This window comes from Triturus cristatus, chromosome 5_2, assembly GCF_964204655.1.
Source record: "Triturus cristatus chromosome 5_2, aTriCri1.1, whole genome shotgun sequence".
NCBI classification, from domain to species: domain Eukaryota; kingdom Metazoa; phylum Chordata; class Amphibia; order Caudata; family Salamandridae; genus Triturus; species Triturus cristatus.
In genome coordinates, this window is record NC_140588.1 from 346,322,257 (window position 1) to 346,347,470 (window position 25,214).

Here is a 25,214-nt window from a genome sequence, read left to right on the forward strand (position 1 = left end):
GAAGCATACATAATACTAAAATTTAACAGCACTGTACATGGCCTGAATGAGATGTCTGAAATAGGGAGAACTAGTTCTGAGCTTCAAAGCAAGATCTAATTATCATGTCTTGACCAATCTGTGGCTTTCATAAACTATTTTCAATAACATCATCAACACACCCCACTACCAGTAATTTAAATCAGCAATCAGCCAAAATTGACAACCTGCTAATATTGCGCACTGAAACATCACATTAACTCCTAAAATACAACTCCCAGAATCCAATGCTGGGTAGGAACATAGAAAGGCACTGATACCGGAAACCCGGTTCACAGCAGTGCGGGAAGATCAAGCACACCGCGTTAAAGAGAAACCTCGGAAGCAAGTGAGTCTAACGCTGCCACGAACGCCAAAGGAACTTTGTAAATAGACATTGAAACAATGTATCGCTGACAGCGTGTCCGCTTTTATTTCAGTAATGCGAAACACTGTTTCGATCAAGCACGTCTTGTTAATGCTGGGTGCCTGAAAGGAAAAAGCAGGAGAAAAAGATAAGTAGCTTCGGCTCACGCTCTTTCATGACCAAAGCATGGAAAGTAAGTTGAGCGACAGTCCATGCCCATAACTTGCATTTAGCTTGAAACAATGTATTGATAACAGCGCGTTCACCTCCTCCTTTTAGGAATGTATAACCACTTACAAAATTATCACAGCTTGTAACCTGGTTGGAAAACAATAGAAAAGTGCCAGAACAACGCTAAGCAGCCACGGTCCAATGCCCTTCTCTGATGGCATAATAAACACATATGGAAAGCGCCAAAAGTACGTTGAGCGAAACCAATACGCCTAATCCGTTAACAATCTTAAATGGTTGATAATTCACAACCCTAAATTCCTCCTTTTCCTTAAATTGCAGAACCATCAAGCTAGATCTGCAGTTTACCCACACAATCACTAAACCCCAGATCCTCAAAGGACACTCAGTTTTATTAAGAAACTACACAGGTACTTTACTTGTAGCATGGTAAATTGTAGTCTTCATGAAATGACTCAAAGAGAGGGGTACATTCAATGTTTCTGGAACTTTCTTTCAAGATTTCATCCAGTCAAATGCCCTGAAGAGAACCCCGAAAATCGATCAAGGGGCTCGAAATGCGTCAGCGTTAATTCCTCCTGGGATAGTCCACTATTGAACAATACTTTTCAATGTGGAGCGATTTGTTTGAAGTTATTTTGCCCAGTTAGACCTTTAAAAATCTGTACCCAGTAGGTCGCAGCCTTTATAGCTCTGTCAACTAAAGGTGTAGAAATAACCACAACATAAGGCGGTGATGTTTAATATTGACTGGTTGTTGTTCGAATGTAAATTTGGTCTATGTTGTATCTTGGTTGTAATATTTATTTAATTCAATGTTGAGCACTGTACATATATGTTAAATGTTGTAGGTAGTCTGTCTTTTTTGAAGGGCATGCTTCCATAATGTTTGATCATGTTTAAATAAACATAAATAGAAGTAAATAAAAAACTTCAGACCAATTGAATCAATAAATGGTCTAAGTCTGTATAATCAATAAACAGCCTCATAAAGTCAGCGGTTCGGAGCTTGTTTTGATAAAAAAATAACTAAAAGGTATGACATGTACTTTTAAGTTTTACATGTTCTGGTATTGACAAACCGCTAAATTCATTTTTCACTACTGCGAGGCTTACTCCTCTCTTAGGTTAGCATTGGGAATTTCATTAAAACACTTTTAAGCTGTAATTTCTGATTAGAAAGGAGTAGCTAAATCATGTTTCATATCTTTGGAATGGCAATAATGAATCCTCTTTAGTGGTTAAGTTGGATTTGACATTACTATTTAAGAAATGCCACTTTTAGAAAGTAGACATTTCTCTGCTCCTAACTTTGCTCTGTTTGCCTGCAGCCTGTCTCCAACATCACCTAGGCTAGGTGACATCTACACTTTGTGCAATACCTCTAGACAGCCAAAAACAAGGAATGTGGGGCTCATCTGCATTCCGAGTACTCGTCTTCACTCAGCTGCAATCTGATGGGTCTTCCTGGGCAGGGAGGAATAGGAGGGGCTGACATTACACTTCAATAGGTAGTGTCCTGTCCACACACAAAGCACTGATTTACCCCCCACAGATAGCCTGGCTGTCAGGACTAGGTTCCAAGGGATCCTTGTGCACTTCAGAGAGCTGCTTTGAAGTCACACCCTACATGAAAGGGACTTTTGGCTATAAGTACTGGGGCTCTTACCCTACCAGATCAGAACACTACTGGAGCTAGGAAGAACTCTGCTGGAGTAAAAACTGCTCTGCTGTAAGGATTGCGACTTTGCCTTGACTGACTGTTCTGAGGAACCTCTTCTCTGCTTTGCTGAGCTGAACTGCTGCCTGCTGATCACTGCTGAGGACAAGGACTGGACCCATCTCACTTGAACCCAAAGTGACCCCAAGGGCTTGCTGGCTTGCCTCCTGTTTTCTGAATTCTCAGGGACACAAAAGACTTGCAACTCTCATGGTGCTGTGTTGGACTTACCATCTGTGAGTCCCACCCTTGCCTGAGGTGCCCCCTCCAGTACTGGGCTTCAAAACTGGGTTATGTAGCTGTTTCCTACAAAAACCAACACATCGTTACCACTGAGCAGGTCAGAACCAATGCATCACCCTTCGACCCTGAAGCAGAGGCAGTTCAATGACCACGGTTTCACAGCCTGCACGACGACGCTCTGTGCAGCTTGACGATTATGCAGACCCTTCATCTCTGTGGAGCTTGATGACGATGAGGGAACCCACTGCGTGAATTGGAACTGATTCATCGTGCTCTTAACATCGACGCTTGCTCCATCCAAGGTACTTTTTCAGTGGGACCTGTGTGAGTCTCATAGCCAGTCTGCCCTCCATCGTGGTCAGCCTGAACTTTTAATTTGTACAGGTTCCTCCCGACCTCAAGGTAACTTTTGACCGCTAGTGACTTCTAAGCACTATTTTGCATGTATTCTTTCAAAATTCTAAGCTTGACTTCTACTGATCGGATTTTTTTCGTTTTGGTCTTGTTTTACTCTAAACCTGTATGGAGTCTTTTTGTGTTGTTTCCATTATGTTACTATCTGTGCATGTTGCATAAATACTTGACATGTTGCCTCTTAAGCTATGCCTGCCTGCTCTGTGTTAAGCGCCAGGGGTGAGCACAGGTTAATTTAAAATGTGTATCTAGCTTAATCTGACCAGGATTTTGGTCCCTACTTGGACAGGGTGCAAACATCTGCCAACTAGATACCCAATATCTAACAGTCCTCCTATGCAATCTCACCCTATACATTCTCAGAGCAAACTGTGTGGTGGTCGGTGGCAAACTTTCTGCAGGTGTCTGAGCACTTCTGGTTCCATACTACATGTGTGTGTCCTCTTTCTTAACACCCAGCATACAATGGTATTACAGAAGGGGCCACAGGCACTGGTGCAGCCTTTTCTATTTTACACATAGCACTGTGCACAAGTAGCACCTTTGCTATCTGAATGACCATTCCCTCATTTGCAAGGGGCGCGGCACCATGCAAATGAGAGGAAGGCTTTGTCTCTGCTCCAAATTATGAACACGAGCACAGAGGAGAAGAGGCCTCCAGGAGGCATACTTGTTGTGCACTACCACAAAGAGGTGGAACACAGTTAGTGTAACCTCAAGGGCGAACGATGCAAGTGGGAAAAGGAAATCCCATGAACCCCCAGAATCGACCCTGCAGGCTGGTGCAGACACTCACTATCTATAGCAGTGTCCAAAGCACACGGGAAGAAAACACATATTAGGCATGTAAAGATACAATGCCAGGCAAACCAAATTAGGTGACGGAGTATCATAAATAGCGTGGCAATAATACCCATAGGACGCACCTAAATGAAAAACCAAAATCTAAATTTTTGTTACTTCTATTTACACAGACCTACATTGTAAGCACCTGAAAAGATATTTCTGGTACCACAGTACATATTTTAAGCCATGGTCTAGGGGTCTTATTACGAGTTTGGCGGTCTGACCACCGTAAGACTGTGCCCATGCCCACCCCCGCCAGCAGCCTACGAGTTGACCACGGGGCCAGCTGTGTGGAGGCAGTTATCTTGCAGAGGTGGTGAGTACTTTCCCAAATATATCAATCCCTGTGTGTTCATTTAGACTGCAGATGTGTCGGATGCACACATATGCATGATATATGTGGGAAAATACCATATACCCATTACTGGGTTCAGTTCATATGTGGGCACTTACCTGTAGATCACCGCAAACAGAGTCCTAATCTGCGGCATGAAGATCCTGCTGCGAAGGGGGGACCTGGATGAAGGGATCCATAATGGAATCTGCCTGGAGGAACAAGAAAGGGGTAAGTACGCACCCCAATTCCTTTATCACCGCCACCTTGAAGCAGGTTGTTGGACTGCAGCAGTCCGCTCGTGGAACAAGCAACTCATAATAAGGACGGCGGTGCAGCTCCCCTATACCGTCCTATGGCAGCTGCCTTTCCCTGGTTGCGAACCCGGCGGTCGGCGGTCTGCTAGCGGTCTCGGTGGCCCAGCGGTGGTCTTCACAAAGGAGAACCGCCCAACTTGTGATACGGTGGTCAGAACGCCGAGCTCTCCATGCTCGGACCGCCACCACCAATATGGGAGTGTATAATGGAATTGCGCATGCGTTTTTCATGCATGCCTTAGTAAACTCCATCTTTTGAGTGAATGCATCTTTAGCACACATTATTTCTGCATGCAAGTTGTTTTAATGACTTGCCCTAGGGGGGTGCTGAATGTTGGAATAGTTTCATTTAGTATTCCAACTCCAGTCTGTGCAGCAATAGGGAAGGTACCACTTCACCATTGTGCCCCCCTTAAAGTAAGTCGTTGTAACGTTGCATGCAGAACAAATGCGTGCTAAAGACGTTCTGTTGCCGGCGCTGTGAAGACACAACGTTATTCCGAATTTGTCCTAAAGACGATTCCCCCAATACGGCAGTCCATGGGACCGCCAAACCCATAATAAGACCCTAGGTGTCCAAGAAGAGCAGAATAGATTTTGCCCCAGAATTTGCTATGCACAAGAGAAAGAGTTTGTAATCAGTCAGTGCAAACTTGCACACTAATTACAGATGCACTGCATAAATCATTTCCCTGAGGATGTGTGGCCCAGTGTGGTCAGAGAGTGCAAACAAGGAGTGAATGCAGGTATGGAATCTGGTTTGAATCCTACTTTTTAAAAGATTACGCCCTGAATAAATGAGCTACTGGCAATATTCTCTACTACATTGATTTCCTGATTATTTTTAGATTGATGTGTGATTGTGACATTCATGCAAGCAGAACATGAACACTCTCCATTTGGGGACAAGGTGTTTAATTAGTCCATGTCAAGTGCTAAGATCCTCTTAGCAGCACGTTGCACTACACTCATAAATTAATCAATTATATGAATTTTTATTAACTGACTTATACTGACTGTGCCTCTAAAATCTTTTACGAACATAAACACTGCAGAGGGAGTACACAAAGAACACGACCGATACATTTATATGATGTTGTTTTGAGATTAAATCACATACTGCCCTAACTGAAATGTTTCCACAATGACCTATTTCTTTCTTTTTTTATGTAATTTTTGCAATTTTCAGGTCGTATATCTCATATAACTTGGACATATTAACACAATAAAATAGTTGTCCCATCATACATAGGGAGATCAACCACAATTTAGCATAGAACATCCCTGTTAACAACCAACAAATCCAAACCAAAGCACACCATTCCACCACACCTCGACAGCCCCGTCACCCACGTTGTCCCTGCTATATTATCCATTAAAACCCATGTTAATGATATCATTGGCAGCTCCTTCGCAATCCTCCACCAACCCCAATTGAGGCGAGAGCATCCTTCATCCCAACAACGAGAAGAACACATCCTTGTGAGGTTCTGTTACATGAGACCCCAGCATCCCCAGCTCAACCCGGAACAACAGCTTATTTCTTAGTAAAAAAAACCAAGTAAATAAATCCAAGAACAGACCTGCCAACTAAAAAAGAAAAAAAAAACACCATGTGAGGAGGGAGTGGAGCGTTGGAAGGGGCAGACCGCGTGCCAAGAAGTACCTAAGAGGCACGTTTGCCATCCTCCGTAGCCCAAAAAAGCTTGCTAAGGCTCGTGGTGATGTCCTGGGTGTTTTCGCACCCGTTTAATGGACATTGGCTGCTCAGATCCTCAAAAGCCAAGCTGGAAATCCACTCTATGTAGTGGCTTCCAGCTCGCTTTCCCTGCCACTGTGTGATATTGGCTTCTCACAGGATGGCCGTGTGAAGGGAGCAGATATCGTGTGCCACGCGGTGCCGCCGTGTGAGTTAGCAGGTCTGCAAGAATTAGACAGGATTTTAAAGCAGTTTTCGAAAGCATTCACTGCCAGTACTGTTGCTCAAGAATGCTTAGGGTTCAAAGTCACTGTTGCAAGTACTGGTGGGGTATTGTAAACAGAGTATCTAGGAAATAGTGGGGCCACAATGCATTTGAAAACACACTGATCATGAATTTGATAGCACACAGGCCCTTGCTCAACACGAGATAGAATGTAGGTGCAACTATGTAGGCGTGTTTGCCCCTCCAATAAATGTGTGTAGGAATCTTTGTCAGTTCTGACCTTTAACAACACACTTGGCCATGAATGTTAACGCCAAGTGAATGGGGTTCAAAGGCCATTCTAACTTTGCCTTTAGCTTTATACCTATATAATCATTGTACTTGGCTCCCGAGAATGTCAGCGCATCATAGACTCTATAATTAACATTTTTAACCACACGACCTACTGCCAGACTGATCAGTCACTTCCTACCCTCCCATGCTCTGCACACCTAGCCAGCCTCTGGGTGCTTCTCAGTTATGGTGTACTAATACATGTCATATCTGTAAAATTAAATGAAGGATACAAATACCCAACAGCAATTTGTAATCATTGATGACAGCCTTGATAGCGAAGTCGGTCATTACGGTGCCAATAAGCGGGTAAAACACAGGCTTGCAAATGTGTCAAATATTCGAGTGAAGTTTCTATCACCTTCCCGAACCAACTAAATGCAATCGCAGCCAAAACTACGTACGTTGATATATGTATTCGGAAGACTCTGCATAGATATGAGAGTAATAAGTAAACAAAGCAAAGCCTCAGTAAATATGTCAGTATTCAAAACCAAAATGAGGTAACGCAGGATTCCAATACAGAAATGTAGCAAACAAAAACAGTGACACTCCAACCACGGATGTTAAATGTTTGTGATGAAGCAACCAGCAATCATTCTCCACAGCAAATATGCAGCTTGCAGTAATGATGTGTTGCTGTCTTTCATAAAGACTATTCTCAGCGTTTTAGAAAATATTTACTTCCCATCCTTTTCATTTTTTTCTTTCCTATCCTTTCCTTTCCTTTTCTTTTCTTTCCTTGTCTTTCGTTTCGTTTCCTTTCTTTTCCTTTCCTTTCCTTTCCTTTTCTTCTCTTTTCCTTTTCATTTCCTTCCTTTCCTTTCCTTTCTTTTCTATTCTTTTCTTTTAGTGGAACAAATGAGTTGTTTATTAATAATCAAGCACCTTCTGAATAACTACCACCTTCTAATTGATGTATATACATAATAGAAAACTAGCATTTCTGTTTGTAACTGCAATATGTGGTTGTTTATTTTTTATTTATATATATATATATATATATATATATATATATATATATATATATATATATTTAATGCATCATGCACTGGATAACTTAATGAATATGAATGCTGAGACAGGGGTAACGCGTCTCTACTAAGTTATATTGATCATGCTTTGACGTCCATGGCTCATTGAACAAACGCAATGGTAAAAGCACATTTTGGAAACATTTTAACTGACTTGAAAATGAAGAACACATCATCCAAAGAAAGAAAACATGGATTAAGAACCAGTCTCTGCAAAGAAATTACAAACCCTAAAAAATTAGAAGTCTGCAAAATAGCAGAATAGAAGAATGAATTAGCGAAATAAGTAAACTGTCTTGTATGTAAAGGGTCAGTTAGAAGATTATAAACAAAGAAAATAAGTTAAATGAGTCATGGAAAGCATCATAAACTTTAGGCGACACAGATACTGGACTGTTTTTTAGGGGTGGGCGGAATTTGCGAAATTCACTTTCGCAAATTATCGCGAAAATGTTAAAAATCTCCGCAAACATGCGGAAATGTCGCGAAGATGCGGAAGTTTTTTTCCCGCCCGTTCGCGGTATGTTCTGCGTGGTCGCGGCTCGCCAACTTACCCATGCGGTTGCTCGCGGGCGCGGCCATCTGGTTTTCACTTGTCTCGCAGTGCATGATCGCGAGAAGAAAGACGTGATCGCGTGACTAATGATGTTACTGCGGGTGCGAACTGTCGCGAGACAGCGCAAATGGCTACCAACAATCCAACATCTCGTGGAGAACGCGACCGGATCGGGAAAAATTGTTGGCGAACGCGGGGATTCAGGTAAGGCGATCGCGCGCACGCAAGAATGTATTATTTTACAGCGCGAGCAAGCAAAATATTTCCGGTAAAATGCGGATTGCAGAAATTTTAACATTTTCGCGCTCTCCGCGGAACGCAAAAATGTCAAATTATCGCAATTTCCGCGAGCGGAACTGATTTTTAGCCCAGGCCTACTATTTTTGACTTGTGAATGTGCTGGAAATATGTCGACTATAGTAGAGACTCACCATATGTAAGTAAGAAAGGTTCAGAGATTTGCCATTTACTTAGCTATACCTATAGTCTTACAATTTCTACATTTTTATAGATCTTATATTAGTTATAAGAAGCATGGGATCTAATTTAGAAAGCCCTTTTCCAATTGCAAACTCTGTGATATGCAAAATCATAGGGTTTGTAACAGCAAAAGGGGTTTTCTTTATGTGTGAAAGTTTTTTTAGGAGCTGGGAAATTCTTCCTGACCTGTAAAGGACATTTGAGATTCTTTCCAAATCACAAATAGGAGGTGGTGTGAAAGGGACGTCTCCCTCCTTATTCTTGTTTGTAAAAGAATGTATTAATGCATTACTATTACAAATGCGATTGCATTGATGACTACTGTGCCCCGACTATGGTGGTAACTGAGTTGGAAAGTGGAAGGCATCCCCTTAGGACTCCTTCCCCTGTGGTGATACATCTCAACCTCCTCAGGGACCATTCACTGCTCCCCGCAAAGTTTTCAAAAAGGAACATCTTTTTTTTCTAAAAGCGGCACCAGTTCCTTTCAGGAACATTGGTTGCATTTTAAAAGAAGTGTTTTGTTTTGGAATGCAGTCATGGGGATGGTGGTCTGATGTCCCTTGCAGTAAAAAGTCAGTGCACAATTTGTGACTTTGGGAATGTAATCTTTGTAGGCTCCATGTCTGCATTTGATGTTAACTATTTTCCCTTATTACCGTAAGGATATTGACATATCAGTGTATACAGCAACTGGTCTGCCATATATAAAGGGATAGTGATCTATAGTCTTAAGTAGGCACATTTTGCTTTACACTTTTATCTTTTTATAAGATTTGAATTAGTATTTGTATTTCTTATGATTAAATATTTGAATATCTTATGTTCCTATAAATAAAACTAAACTTAAAAGGGTAAATCACACTGTTTACCTGTGAGCAGTTGTCAGAACCATTTGGCAGACAGTGACACAAGTGACAATTGCGAAGCACCCCACAATGAAGCCTAAGGGTCAGGCTTACCGTGACTGTATCTCCTCAGCAAAGCAAAGTAAGGTGAGTACATTGTTGCAGAGATTGTCGTCTCCAGTACAGCCAGAGGTGGGAAATTTAAAAATAGATGACTGAACTTGGGCATTGAGCATGTCATGATAGAAGCTGTTCAAGATGTGAAATTTCTGTCTCCTCATTTAATTAGATCTCAAGAGCTGTAGGATATTGGCTTGTTGACAGCAAAGAGACAGCGAAGGTGGGTATTGTGTAATCTTAGATTTCAGTGAGGAGAGTCCAACATTTAGGCATTTACATATGAGGCTCAAAATTCTGGAAAACGTTTTGGCTTTTTCAGGGACTCAGGCTAATTATGACACACTTGTGTCGGTTCTTTTTGGAGCCATCACATTTTTATCTGGAAATGCAATGATAGGTAGGTTTTGCATTGTCTGTCAGTTGTCTGATGCACCCATAATATCAGTAACCTTTTGGGAGGAATGTAAGGCAGGGTTACTTAGGAGCATCAGATGGTACAAGAGTGATTTGACTCTAGTTTCTATAAAGGTTCTGAGACTGAGATACGCATAACAGATAACTCTTAGTTCCTTACCTTGTAGGAAATGCATCCCCAAAAAAGTGTCGAAGGGCCTATTGAGTTGTTGAAGTTAGTGGCTTTGGCCCAAGTCTAGACTTTCAACTATCTTTGCTAACTGGTCTTTGTTTTCTTTGGCATATAGGTTTATCTGTGTGTTTTCCACATTAGTGAAAATGAAAGGGAAAGCATTTATTGCATGTAAATTAAAAAGAGGGATGTGAGCAGCTGAGTAAATGTTCTGAGATGTTTACTACTGATTATAAGTAGCAGAGGAGGCTGTTGTGTTGTATCCTATTAAAGGCAGCAGACAGTGAGGCCTTGAAGAGTCTGAGGTTAGATGGCAGGCCAAGAGTTTTTCTGAAGTGACTTTTTTTTTAAAGAAAAGAGAGAGTGTCTGACCTGGGGTGTGTTGATAGGGGTACGTGTGGTGCTAGTAAGGGCAATGGCAGTTCTGAATTCAACATAGGGTCCAGTGGGGTCATGAAAAATGCTGAGGCTCCATGCAGAATGTAATGAGGGGCCCCTCAGTCTTCCATTGGTGGGGGGGGGCTTGCACCACACGGGCGGCAGGGTCTTGTTTTACGTCCCTGATAGGGTCTGATTTAGCGTTTGGTGGATGGATACTCTGTCACAAACATGACGGAAAACTCTGAACCTTATTACAAGTGCCCCAAAAAATAATACACTCGCAATTAGGTGGATGAAATATCTGTTATTTTTTTGTGACAGAGTAACTAGTCCTACAAACTCAAAATCAGGCCCATAGTTCCTGTGTGTAGGATGTAAATATATTGGTGTATTGAGGGGTCACAAAATATTGCATCACTTTATCCAGGCTCTGGATGTATAAGTCTGATGCATTGAAGCCCATCAGGAGCATAGAATATCCAGGGGAGCAATAGCACAGGCATATTGTTAAGAATAGGATTGTCTGATAGAGTAAAAGGCGCATGCATTTTGCTCCTACAAAATTGTACAGAAACATCACCCACAAAACTAAATCAAAATTCACAAGGTGAGTCAGAGATATTGAATGAAATGAAAAGATAAGAGATGTTCAAGACAATTGTTGAAAAACATCAGTCCCCTACAGGTATTGTCTTTCTTTTCTTGTTTCATTGAGTGCCATTCCTTGGATGGGCTGTTCAAGGCTATGACATTGTGTGGATTGTTACATTGTACTTCTGTGTTCCCATTATTTTTTGATGATGGGGCATTAATTAGTCCTTTTGTGAGAATGCAAATACATCATGACTTGTAGTATAGTATGCATTCAATTGAGACCTTGTATGCATTCTTTCTTGTATATACTTGGTGTGTGCCTAGGCCTTTTAAATTCTCCATGTGCAGAACAACCCTCATTTTCTAATTCTTTTTCATGAGATTTAACTTTGAGGATATAGCTTAACTCTGCTAATGCAGCCTGTTCAGCAAATGGATCTTACCCCGGGTTCCATAATGTTGTAGCCCATGATTTAGCACAATATGTTGCTGCATTATCGGAGTTTATTTCTAAGAAGACTGGGCGGCAACATACAAATTCTCCCAGCTATTTTCGAACATACCATGGTAGCAAAATACCAGACCTATTAGCTTTGCTAAAGGTTCTCTTATCATGTTTATATTACTACAGAAGGTGGCCATACAAATCAGCTTCTACTCCAATAGGAATAATCGAACTGCCAGGGCACAGTCCCTTCGAACAAAAAGATAACCAACCCCAGACCTGTCTCAGCCTTTTTCAGTCTTGTTGTACTCTCTCTGTGAGACTGCACGGTACAGTGAACAAGGGACCCACGTTGGGGCAGAACCACATGGGCTGACTCACTCTGGCAGCAAAAAAACGTGATGGATGGAAATTCGGGAATTCATTAATCAAAAGTGGGCCAACACCTGCAAATTAGACGTGGTCCCTGCTACAAGAACAAAAACCCAGCTCTACCTGCCAGGCCACATCTCTTTGATTGGGAAAGCAGGCAACCACATTCCAGGCCTCATTTAGCCTCCTCATCTTATAGTCTCTTCCCTAAGGCACAGCTAGCAGAGCGTTTTTGGGGGTACCCACACCTCTTAAGGAGAATCACTCAACAAAAAAGGTCTGGCTGTAAATGTTTGAATTAATTTGCACCAATGAAAGTGACTCTGGGCTCATCTTTATCATCTCTTTCTAGCTTATAGTTGTGCAGGAAGCACAACATACACCTCTTCCTCACTCTCTCTGGGCCACGTTATTTTGAAGTTTGTAGCATTATTTCTATGATTTTCAATAATTTATCCATTTTTGTTTTTTAAATGTACATAAATTCCAAGCAATACTCCTGAAATTCTATGCAAGTCGTAGATTTCAGGAAATACTCAGATGGTCCTGCACATAGCCCTGTAGGTTGCCCGCTTAACTCGGTTTATGCAGTTGGAAGGACAGCAGAAATGTGCGTTTTCAGTTTTTATTTGTTGCCCTCTTTATCTTCACATAATAAAAAATGTGGAGATATTTCTTCTCCTACATCTCCTACATATTTAAGGTTATTTGCGACATTCTCTCACCTCCAATTTGGTCTCTCACTCCACCATTTTAGCGTTCAGTACATTTCAAAAGGCCATTCCATTCTCTTTTGTTATATTCATACCTCCCACCCCAGTTTCACTTTTACAACTGCAACTCTAGAGCACCGTTTCAAGCAGAAAAGGGGGCTGGAACCGCAGGAATCACTGCGGCATCTGCCGTCGCGGATTGAAGCTCCTTATTAGGCGGCCATCTTGTTTGGCGCCGCACGGCGCTCCCCCATATGCTTTTTGTTTTAAAATTTTTGTGTGCAATGCTTTTGATGATGTTAAGAGACGTGCAAGCGCGCAAAACAAGATGGCAGCTCAGAAATAAACTCCGGCTCACCCGTCCATACAACGAGGTTAATTAAGCTTAAATTGCAGGATTTCGGCATTTCCTGCTATTAGCACCTCTTACCTGCTCTAAGGAGAGCATTTCTTCGGCTTTTCCGGCGATTTTGGTGATTTCTGGATCACCTCCAGCTGCAGGCTCTTCTCCACCGAGACTCCCTTCAGCTTGCTCTGAGGTTCCTGTCAGGCAGGCGGACTTCTACACCAAGAGAGGGCTCGGCTTCGGCCTTGTTTTCCTCACACAGCTAGTTTTAGCTGCTGCACTGGTTTCAATTACTTATCTTTATTTTTACTGTATATTTGACAACTTTTGCCTGCGTTTCTTTATTTTCTTGAGAATGGAAAATAAGTTTACAGCAAATAAGCGTAAAAAAGCAGTTTCCACTGCATCTTTGAAGTCATAGATGGTTGAATCATTGGAACCTTCCCTTATTACTATTCTGGAGGAATTAAAGGCAGTTAGATCAAACACTGACAATATTGCCATGGAAATAAAAATTTTACGGTAAGACATGGCCAGTCTTTCAATGAAGGTTGCAGATAATGAGATCAAGCTGCATGACGTTATAACCAAAACAGATCAGATTTTGCCAATGGTTACAAAAATCCCCTTCATAAGTACCAGACTGCTTGATTTAGAGGACAGGAATAGGCAATATAACTTAAGTATGTTTAATTTGCCTGAAGACATTGAAGGGAATGATTGCAAGCGATATTTAAAGAATCTGCTACCTAATTTATTGAATGTGAAGTTCTCAGAAAAATTTGAGATAGATAAAGCACATTGTATTCCATCTCACCATAAACCAGGCCAAACTAAACCCAGGCAAGTCATCTTCAAGATTCTATACCATCATCACCTCGTCCTTATCAGGAAGGCAGCTCGTGAGATTCCTTCTCTTCTAGTTAATGGTTCGAAGATTTTCATCCATCAGGACTTCACCAAGGAAACGGTTGCGATGCGAAGAGATTTTGCATCGCTGAGACCACGACTGAGAGACTCTGGCTTCAATTATGGCCCCTTCGATCCATCCACAATGCATATTTGGAAAGGCGACATCTCCAAATCCTTTCATCGACCGGAAGACCTTCAAGCTTTCCTAGACAACCACTCTCCTCTATCAATGGATACTCATGTCTCTCCAACTTGAAGTTATTCTATTAGTGCTACTACTTATGCTTTATTACCACTGTGATAACTCATAGGTATATTTGACATCCAACTAGTAATACTCCTATTATTATTATAATAGTCCTTTTAGTACGGGTGTACCGCCCTCCTCTTTTATCTCTTCTTGGATGCACGTGTGTGTCTTTTCTTTGTATATGTATGTTTCTCCACTTTGTATATATATTTGTCTTTTTGTTTTTATGTCCTCCATGTTCATTGGCTACTTCTCTGGTCTCTCATACTACTCCTGTTGTGTATTTTCATTTGTCCACTCTTTCTCTATTCTCCTTCTTTTTCACCTCATAATCTATGAGTAGTTCTCCTAAAGTTAAAGTTGTTTCACTGAATGTCAAAGGCTTACATCATCCAGTAAAAAGATGAAATATTTTAGACTATTTATGTAGGCAAAAAGCTGATATTTGTTTTCTATAAGAAACCCACATCAATGACACCATTTTAACATACATGCAAAAGAAGTGGGTTGGCCAGATTATCTCCTACCCTGTGCAAGGTAAAAAGAATGGCATGGCTATTCTTTTTAAAAAAACTCTTTAGCTGCAAGTTCATGACAAGAAATCCAATTTAGATGGGAGATTGCTTTTAGTCAAAGTTAAAATTGGAGATATTATTTTACACCTAATTAATATCTATGGACCAACAGCAGATGACCCTAATTTTTGGTGCCGTATTACTTCTGAGATTCTTCAATTTGGGAAAGTTTCCTTCATTTGGGGGGCGATTTTAATTTGATTAGTGACCCCCTTTTAGATAGACTATCTTCCACCAAATATACTCCTCCTGAAGAGTTTCATTCCCGCAGAATGTTATTTAAGAACACTAAATTGGTTGACATCTGGAGATTACATTTCCCCACCCAGAAATAATTCACATTTTTCTCTAATCCCCACAGTTCTCACTCACGTTTAGAATATTTGTTGGTCTCTAGAGACTTAGTGAAAACTATAACTCGACCTACTATTGGTAGTATTGAAGTCTCACTTACAAACAGGTAATTTTTCAGTCTCTCATTCTCGTTGGTGCATCAATGTGGATGTTGTTCTTCATGATGCTCATAAAGATACCATTTTAAAAGCTGTTCATGAATATGTTTTACATAACCATGATGATGTTACCTCCCCTATTGTAAAATGGGTTGCTTTTAATGCTTATTTAAGATGAATTGTTATTTCTATAATGGCACATGAAAATAAATCATTTAACACCAAACTGTTACACCTAGAAAAACGGATTTCAAAATTTGAACAACTGTTTATCTCTTCATAGAATATTGATTTTAAAACCAAACTTCAAAAATGTAGATATGAGTATAATTCCATGTTGAGTGAAAGAGCTGGTATACAGATTACCAACCAGAAAGCTAAATTTGCTTTTAATGCCAACAAGTCAGGAAAACTCTTAGCTAATTATCTCCCTATCAAGAAGGATATAAATCAAATTCATGCTATCCACAGACACAATGGTACTGTTGTTGTATCTACGCCAGTCATTATAGATGAACTTCTTAAATTCTACTCCACATTGTATAGTAACCCGAACCTTCTAGATCCTCAACTTATTGATAATTTTTTTATCTCTGCCAGTCTAGCTCAACTTTCCCAGTCTGACAAAATCAAATTAGACAACCCTATCACGGCAGATGAACTTTTATTTGCCATTCAATCGCTTAAACCTAAAAAATATCCTGGCCCTGATGGTATTTCTGCAGAATTTTATAAAACCTATGCTGACACTCTCATTTCTCACCTACATCACCTGTTCACTACATTTGCTCAATCTGGTTTACTTGGTAGCTCTTTTACGGAGGCGTTAATTATAGTTTTACCTAAACCAGATAAAGACAATACCAAAGTTTCAAATTATCGTCCTATTTCTCTGATCCACCAGGATTGTAAAATGTTTGCAAAAATTCTTACCACCAGATTAGCTCAAGTTTTGCCATCCCTTATTCATATAGATCAATCTGGATTTATGTCAAAACGTTTCTCTGTCAATAACACAAGACTCCTTTTTCATTTTATTGATAAGGCCTCTACCCTCACCTCTCCTGCTGGCTCACTAGCTTTAGGCGCGTAGACAGCGTTCACTGGCAATTTCTCTTTCCAACACATTTTTCTTTTAATTTTGGTAATAACTTTACAAAAATGATATCAACTTTATATGGCTCCCCTCTTTATAGAGGAACCCGGCAAAGTTGCCCATTGTCACCTCTTCTTTTTTTATTGGCAATCAAACCTTTTCTTTCCCACATTCAAAATTCTGTTGATATTGAAGGAATTATGTAAGCGGATGTGAACCTTAAAACATCTGCCTATGCAGATGATGTCCTATTATATCATTGCAATCCGGCCACATTTCTACCGGCTGTGTTAGATGTCATACACAAATATTCTACTATTACTAGTTATTCCTTGAATACTCATAAAACAGATTTATTTTTTTCCCCTGAACGTGTACTATACACCTTCAATATTGGACAATACTGAAATTATTTAGCAAAAAAGAGAAAATGTAATATTTAGATATACTCTTTTCACTTCCTTTAAAGCACTCTGTTACTCTTAACTGTGACTCTTTATTTACCAATATTATAGAAAAAATTGTCAATGGTCCATCTTACACTTATCATGGTGGGGGAAACTTGAAACCGTTAAACTGGTATTAGCCCCAATTATTTTTTAAACCTTGTCTATGATCCCAATACAATTGCCCCTCTCAGTCTACAAAAAATCTGATAAGCTTATTTCTAAATGTATATGGAATTGTAAACCCCGTGTATTGCTTACACTAAACTTAACCGTCTAAACTGAATGGTGGATTTAGTATGCCTGATTTTTCCAAATATCATAAAGCATTTATTTTTTAAAACAAGGTTCACTTTGGTTCTCGTGCCTGGACCCTAACTATTCCACTAAATGATTGAGCGCAATTTAGTATCACCATTTCCTCTCCCATCACTTTTGTCCATGTCTAATTCAAATAAACTTTTCAAATCCTCCCCAATTATTGCATCCACGAGACTGATTATTAATGATTTTGACACATCCTTTTCATCACGTATTTTAGATTCTACTATGATCTCCCTTTGTCATAATCCTGCATTAAAATGTAATCATACAATCACATTCTAGAATTATGGATTTCAGCTGGCATTTTCTTTCTCCAGGATATCTATGAAGATACAGCTTTATTATCCTTCTCTGAACTATAGGCCAGATTCATGTTACCTAATACCGAAGCCATTAAATTTGAACTTCTTTGTAATACACTGCTTAACACCTTTCCAAATGTACTTTCCCAAATTGAGGTTCCAGATTCGGTAAATTGTATTAAAACTTTTTCTGCTCCCCAACATACTGTCACTAAATTTTATGAACAATTTCATTGTACAAATGCTACTAACGTTTTCTTTTTATCCACTTTTTGGAATGCAGAACTTTCCCTGAATCTTTCGTTAAAAGAGTGAAGACAAATATGGGCCATCAATATTTCAGGATGGTTTCTTGTATCATTATCCCAAACCAACGTCTTTACTTTGTTCAATTGTCTATGGACTCCCTATAAATTATTAAAGGCTAAACTTAAAGACTCACTACTTTGTTAGAACTGCAAATGTTATAATGTTACGTTGAAACATATGCTTTTTGAATGTAATATAATAGCTTGATTCTGGAATTTCTTTTGAGATATCAGTGTTAAAATACTTCCTATTTCTAAGTCTCTCTCTTAGAACATATTTATTGGTAAATCTTACGTACTATCATCTACCCTATTGGAACCCCAGTCTAAACTTTTTAATCTCCTTATCTCTATTACTATTAAATCCATTACTTCCAATTGGAAATCCTCGGAAACAATCTCAATCTATGTATGGTGGTCATATGTTATTTTTATTAGATCTGGTGCTCAATTATCTTACAAGGGAACATTAAAAATAGTAATACATCGTCTTTTCAACAGTTATGGAAAACAATTGAGGATTATATTAAAACGTATTTATAAAATATTTAATAACACTATTTGCTTCTGTTAATAGTTTTGTATAATTTCTGTTTGGAGGAGTAGCCTTGTTTGTTCTTTTTTCAACGTTTTATAATTTTACTGTTTAAATGACAATGGTAAACTTTTGGTATATGGATATTGTTAAGATAATATTTTAATGTTAGTACTATTTTATTATATATAACAACACTGTATCTTTTTTTGGTTGTCATGTTTACAAAAAATCCTAAGAAAATATTTTGAACACGAAAAGACGGTGTTAGGATTACAACAGCTGTTCTGTTTTCCGTGGAGCTAATTGATTTGAGATGTAATGTCGGCACACTTATGAGGTCTGCAGGAGTTGGAGGGAAGCCCAGAAGCAGTTCCTTCTTGCCATGGTCGTCGCACACTGCCTCTGCAACTTCTTCTGCTAGAGCATTGTGGTAGCCATCCTCAGCGGAAAGCCCATATCTGGGGTACAAACAGCAGCGGCTGTAGCATGGAGGCACATGTTCAACAGGCGTTCCAGTGTAATCTAGCCATATAAAAGGCAATTTTATCAGGTTTGAAATCGGGCAATAATTTGGCATATTTTTGTGCCTAACGCAGAGGGACGGTGCTAAATGGCAACTTCATAATTGGGGCAACTGTGCTCTATCGCTCAGTGCTATTGACGCAGGTATGCTACGGCAACAAGCAGCTGTTGGCGCAGGTATGCAACGGCAACAAGCAGCTGTCTTACAAAGTAGATATATTTGTATACGGCTGATCCTGTGGGTTGCCTGTTTCTGTGCACTCTATGTGTTCCATTAGGATGGCGGGCAGACTTCAGTCCACCCGCCGCCCTAGCGGTGCTGGGACCGGCCACTAGTGGTGCGGCAGTCCCGCACCGGCAATTAGGATGCATCCGGCATATTCAACATTGTGGCGGGCGGTGCTGTGAGCAGCACCTGCCACAATGTAGAAAATGCATGTTGTGCATTGGCATACAGAACGTGACACGCACTGTGTGGTGCCTGCCACCTTGTGTATGCCAATGTAGGGGGGTACCATGGGTACACCCTAAGTGCAGCCCCCACCCCCTCACGGGCCACAGTGGGCCCCCAAAGCCATTACTGCATGCCTTTCCATGGCGGAGTCTTCGCCATGGAAAGGCATAACACCGCCCACATTGTAATATGGATGGCGGTGCCTGCAAGGCATCGCCACCATATTGTAGGACTTTTCCACCCGGTAGGCAATCGTGATGATTGCCTACCGGCGGCAAACGGAAAAGCGGCAGACGGTCTTTCCGTCCGCTGCGGTACCCCCCACCATGCTAATGTGGCAGGGGGTAAAAGGCCGTCCGGTGGGGTGTTTTGGCAGGCAGATCACCACCGCCGGTCGGGGGGTGGCAATCCGCCCGCCATGCTAATAGGCCCCTTAGTGTTTGCAGACAGTGAAATAAAGTGATATGTTTGGGATCACACAAACTGATGAAGTGTGCAAGCTAGGATTCGAATGTATGTCTCATGATCAAATTACCATTAACTTACCCACTGGGTCACCTATCTTGTCTCTTCTGAATGAAGAAGCAGTTTAATTCTATGGTTATTTCGCATATGGTGAAGAACAACATTTAACCTGCTAACGAACAGAAGTTGGAAGTTAATGTGAGATGCTCCTTAAACATCAAACTTCTACGAGGGCCAGGCCCATCTGATTCCACGAAGTGCATCTCTTGGGCTTCAAAGAGTATTGTGCCAGGGTCACGGTGCTCCAAAGAAACGACTTGGCCCAGGGCCGGCTCTAGGGAGGTGCGCCACTGCACTGGGCGCTGACTTAAGGTGGGGGCACCTTTTTTGCAAGTGTATTATGGTTTTAAAAGCACCTGCTGCTGTGTTTCTAACCTCCCAACAATTTTCAGGGAACAATAAAAATGTCAAAATAACTCCGGTGATTAATGTTCTTCCTGGAGAGATTGTAGTTTTGTCTAGTTAAAGTAAGGTTGCTCAGAGGGTTAATATGCCAGTTGCCAAACAACGTATACCAGGCAGCTTACAGAGTGCATATAATGTAAATTGGTCAGTGGGTTACTGCTTTTGTCAGAGAGATCCTTTTGTTACTAGCGGTTTATAAGGTAAAGTTGTAATATAGAACAGTGAGTTATTGTTGCCCAAAGGGTTCATTTGGATAGAAATCAATTATTAGTAAAGATAACCAATAATCATGAAATTACTTTTTAAATTCTGTGTTTGTGCTTCTCCATACCAAGCACTCTCAAACTATACTGCCTAGCAGTATGGGTGATATGTGACTCCTACACCTGGTAGTCCTCTGGCTTATGTAACATTTCCTATACACTGATTTACTCACATATGATTGGTTGTCTCTGTATAATATGTGTGTGTGATGTAAAGTGCTCTGACACCCTAGACTGGTATGAGTGGTGATATAAAACAAAATAAATGCATTGGAGAGAGAGTGGTCATGGAGACTTGAGGGGCACTGTTAAAGGGTGATAGTGAGAGAATCCGTGGTGGAGGTAGCCATCGGGGCGCCAACAAACATTGTCGCACTGGAAGCCACAAGCGCCGGCCCTGGCTTGGCCTTTTTAGTAAAGGAGGCTGTAAAAACCTACAGACCTAAGAGTGCAGAAAATGTGTACCTTTGAAGATGTGCAGCTTTCGTCTCTCGACTCTAAAGCTGATTAACTGACGTGTCTTATGAAACCTGACTTATTTCATACTTTTTTTAAATTCGCGAGCGTTACCACTATGAAGCTCTCCTTATAATTAAGATTAATGCTTCCGAACGACAAAGTGGTTTGCAGGACTGCTTTCATTTTGAGTGCTGATGTAATCAATTTCAAACACAGCGGGGCAGATTTACAAGCTCCTTGCGCCACTTTTACGTCACTTTTAACATGGGAAAAGTGACGCAAAAGTGGCGCAAGGGGCTTGTAAATAAGCACCAGCGAATTCAAAAAAGCCCGAGGGCCGAACGGCAGCGGCTGTCGGCCAGAGGCGCATGTTCAACAGGCGTTCCCGTGTGCTGCCGAAGGGGTGGAGGGAGGTTCAAGTAAAAACGTTTACAAACGGCATTTTGCCATTAAGTTGCGAAAACAGCAAAATCATAAAACGACAAAACACTCAAAAAAGAAGCGTGCCTCTGTAAACCCCTAATCCGTGCAAGGCTGCATAGAGTTCATCCAAGCTGCCACCCTGTGGTTCATATAACACCCCTCTTTGTAATCCCAGAATGACGACGCAAAGCGCTTTATACAACTTCTACATCAATAAATCATTATGGCCAGAATCATCATGTGCGCGCATAACCAGTCTTGTTCATCAGGCCCACTTGCATTATCATGCAAAGGTCCTGCTTTTGCAATGTATAGGATATTCCTGTGCTAAGGGATAGCCTGCACCACATATAGTATTTAATCATTATTTAAAGTTTCCTGCCAGTGGCAGCTGATACTGTCAGCTTCATTTCCAGCACCGCTCCGGGACTCGCTAAGTAAAAAGCATGCTGTTCAAAGTTCTACAGAAAAAGACACACAATGGAGTTCTTTCTTTTATTAAAGTGGGGCGGGCGTATCCTTACCAAGTGCAGTCAGTCAGTCAAAGTTGGCTTTATTTCGATATAAAACATACCTTTAAAAGCAATACAATAAAAAGCCAATTCATAAGAAAACAGTTATACAGGTTCAAAATACGAATGGCATAGATAAATTACATAAAAAATTCCAATTTTAAACCATGATTAAACAACATACAAAAGCCTTTTTGATCTGATCGTCCATGCCCAATTTAAAAACTTCGCCATACCACAGACGAGTAAAGGGCGTGTATCAGATTTTAAAATACGGAGGGCCTCACTATATTGTCTTGTGACTAGTTCTTTACATAGGGGTTTCAGCCACCTGAGGCGAGGAGCTTTATATGGGGGGCATTCAAATAAAAGGTGAGAAACCGACTCAATCCTGGTCTCACAGAAAGGACAACAAGCATTTGCAATGCAATAGGTCTCGCATTTGCGAGAGTTTGAGCTATTGGCATTATAAATGACAATACCTTTTATTTATGTGTTTTGAAAACCTGCAAGCGGTGCGTAAAGACACACTTTGTACTTATAGTCATTGCTTAGGAGAAGCAAGGCTGGTAGTAAAAGAGGCACAGTTACTGCCAGCCTTGCTTCTCTTAAGCAACGACTATAAGTAAAAGGTGCCTGTTTACAAACCGCTTGCAGGTTTTCAAAACGCATAAAATAAAAGGCATTGTCATTTACAATGCCAATAGCTCGAATGCGAGCACTATTGCATTGCAAATGCTTGTTGTACATGCCACAAAGAAACTATTTCCTGCTTCTTCATTGGTAATGACATCCTCTGGTATCTTTTCCAAATCGCTCGTTTGCTGCTTTCCTGGAGCCTGGATTCAATAGTGGTCGCACTGGGCACTGTCCTTGGGAAGAGCACCCTCCATGCTGGCGATCACAGTAAGCAACATCATTTCTGATTTTAGCTCACTTTCACTGCCTCTATTTACTCTCCCTAAACTCAGCATGTTTTAAGGCAGATTAGCAACGACAAACGAATGAGCGCCAAAAAGATAAGAAGTGTTTGTGATTGTTGAAGCTATCTAAGACCAGTGTGCTGAAGAATCTCAGTTCTATGTGTGAGCTGCTTGTCCAGTCCGTGTTAATTCTTTGCAGTTTGGTAGTAGTACTCCTGGTTGTATAATGCAATTATCAGGATTACAGGAAGAGGAGGTGGCGTAACGGCCAGACCTAACGACTTTGGGGCTGGAGAACCAGATTCAAGTCTCCGTGTCAGCTCAACATCCTGTGATTCTGGGCAAATCCCTTTAATCCCGTTCCTGCCAAAAAATGAATGTGTCATTGGGTAATGTGCTTTGCTGATTTAAGTAGCGCCTTCGACATGGTCGACCACTCTATTTTGTGGATAACCTTGTTAGAATTAGGGGCGCCAAAGGGCATAATTTATTTTCTTGCCAGAATGTACGAGAGACTAAAAACATGTGTACGTTTTGGTAGGAAGGGTGAATGCACCAGGAACTTTAGCGTTAAACGCGGTATAAGGCAGGGTTGTGTTTTAGCTCCCCTTTTATTTATTTTATTTATAAATAATGTTGATGCTATTTTAAAAAAAGTACCTGCAGATGCCCCAATGATTAACGGCACCCCCGTTCCGGTGTTATTATACGCCGACGATGCTGTATTGCTGTCAAGAACTCCGATAGGGTTACAACGATTAATGGATAGTTTTGCATCTTTTATTGAAGATAAAAAATTAGTTATCAATAAAAGCAAAACTTATACAATGATCTGTGGCCCAAAGAAAATTAAACATGCAGCGAAAGGTTTTTTTATAGACAAGTTAAAAGTGCAGCAGGTGGACAAATTCTGTTATTTAGGTATAACCTTTGCTGAGGATAAAAATTGGACACATGAATTTAATAATATACGCAATAAAATGGCTAGAAATGCACATGGAATTTTTAGATTTGCACAGAAAATTGGGGATCGTAGGACCAGAGATATGGTAAAAATTTATCAGGCTAGATGTGTTTCGATTGCATTATATGGGGCTGGAATTTGGGGTTACAGTGGCGTACATGAGTTGCAACTGGAACAGAATTCTTTCCTTAAAAAAGTATTGTGTTTACCCACTTCGGCCTCCAATGCATTATGTCATCATGAACTAAATGTTAACTATTTATCCGATCTTTTGTCACTTAGACCTTTGATGTTGTGGAGATCAATTTGGTTGAATGAAGAAAAATCTTTCACTAGGTCTATAATCCAGGACTGTATGCGATTAGATAAAGTTAAAGCAATACCCTGGATTAAATACATTATTATGTGCTTTTCGGATATTTTCAACCTGAATATTGTAACTGATCCAAATGCTGTTTTATCAATCCCCAAGACTGAGCTGAAAAGGGTCTTTCTAGCCTTTGCCGAGAGGAAAAGAATAGTAATTGCAGGTTCTTTGTCCACTGTTATGTTTTACAACAGATATCTGTCCATGGATGGATTTCCCGTCTATCTAACTCTTGTCACCAGACCAACACATAAATTTGTACTAACCAGATTGAGATTTGGAATAGTGCATCATCTGGTGGCACATCCTGTAATGAGAAAATACCCTATAGGCCCTTGTAGATGTGACGGTTTTTCCAAGCAGAGCACAATGCACTTTATATTATTTTGTAAACTGTACTCTAACTTCCGTGTTATTCTGCTAAAGCCCATGTTTGTTAAATATGGTACACGCACGGTTGAGCAGGCTATGAAATTGATTTTTAACCTACAATCTGCTGATATTTGTTTTTATACCGCTTCTTTTTTAAACAAATACATCAACCTGAGGAAAAGTATGTGTTTTTTAGATGTAGATATGTAATTTTAAGGTGTATTTTATGTTTTTAATGATTAATACTGTATATGAAATGTGATTATGTCTGCTATAAGTGTTCATGTTTTGTATTTGTGAATGTGACTGTGTTTGCTTTTATGGACATTAACTTGCTCCGAATAAAGCTGAATTGAATTGAATTGAATGTGTCATTGGGTAATGTAACAGATGCTCATCTAAAGCGCTCCAATACATTTGGGTCGAGTTTGCGCTATATAAAACTGCCCAAAATAAAATAACATATAAAAGCAAATGAAAAACCAGGACTGGATGAATTATTCCCACTGGATCAGGGTAACACCGCTCCTGGTCTAGAGATATGTGGTAATGGAAAACGCTAGGATTTGGGGAGTTCGTGCTAAATGTGGTGGCGAATCTACCAGTCGATTTGCTTTCTCCTAGGCATAATATGTTTG

At 40.5% G+C, this 25,214-nt stretch overlaps 1 long non-coding RNA gene across 1 annotated transcript in view; it reads left to right on the top strand.

The window, feature by feature from the left end:
- The first annotated feature begins 321 nt into the window (after nt 1-321).
- Nucleotides 322-25,214, top strand: part of LOC146822977 (uncharacterized) — a 95,078-nt gene continuing 70,185 nt past the window's right edge. Inside the window, exons 1-2 of the long non-coding RNA XR_014961864.1 lie at nt 322-367; nt 459-578. This is a non-coding gene — a long non-coding RNA (uncharacterized LOC146822977). The remainder of the gene's footprint in view (nt 368-458; nt 579-25,214) is intronic.